This window comes from Mizuhopecten yessoensis, unplaced genomic scaffold (genome assembly GCF_002113885.1).
Source record: "Mizuhopecten yessoensis strain PY_sf001 unplaced genomic scaffold, ASM211388v2 scaffold3007, whole genome shotgun sequence".
Taxonomy (NCBI): Eukaryota; Metazoa; Mollusca; class Bivalvia; order Pectinida; family Pectinidae; genus Mizuhopecten; species Mizuhopecten yessoensis.
This window is the reverse complement of record NW_018404829.1, coordinates 1,737-2,266: the sequence shown is the minus strand read 5'-3', so window position 1 is coordinate 2,266 and position 530 is coordinate 1,737. Positions and strand designations below refer to the sequence as shown.

At 38.5% G+C, this 530-nt stretch overlaps 1 protein-coding gene across 1 annotated transcript in view; it reads left to right on the top strand.

Moving 5' to 3' along the window:
* The window catches only part of LOC110446804 (snaclec B9-like), a 6,044-nt gene that overhangs the window by 4,524 nt on the left and 990 nt on the right, over nt 1–530 (top strand). The gene's annotated exons all lie outside the window — the stretch shown is intronic.

The following is a 530-nucleotide window of genomic DNA, read 5'->3' as shown; positions in this document are numbered from 1 at the left end:
GTGTATCCCTTTGTTAGTTTTGTGTCCCTTTGTTAGTTTTGTGTCTCTTTGTTAGATTTGTGTTCCTTGGTTAGTTGTGTATCCATTTGTTAGTTGTGTATCTCTTTGTTAGTTTTGTTTCCCTTTGTTAGTTGTGTGTCTCTTTGTTAGTTGTGTGTCCCATTGTTAGTTGTGTGTCCCTTTGTTAGTTGTGTGTCCCTTTGTTAGTTTTGTGTCCATTTGTGAGTTGTTTGTCCCTTTGTTAGTTCTGTGTCCCTTTGTTAGTTTTGTGTCCATTTGTGAGTTGTTTGTCCCTTTGTTAGTTGTGTGTCCCTTTGTTAGTTCTGTGTCCCTTTGTTAGTTTGTGTCCCTTTGTAAGTTGTGTGTCCTCTTGTTAGTTTGCGTCCCTTTGTTAGTTGTGTGTCCTCTTGTTGGTTTTGTGTCCCTTTGTTAGTTCTGTGTCCCTTTGTTAGTTGTGTATCCCTTTGTTAGTTTTGTGTCCCTTTGTTAGTTTTGTGTCCCTTTGTTAGTTGTGTGTCCCTTTGTTAGTT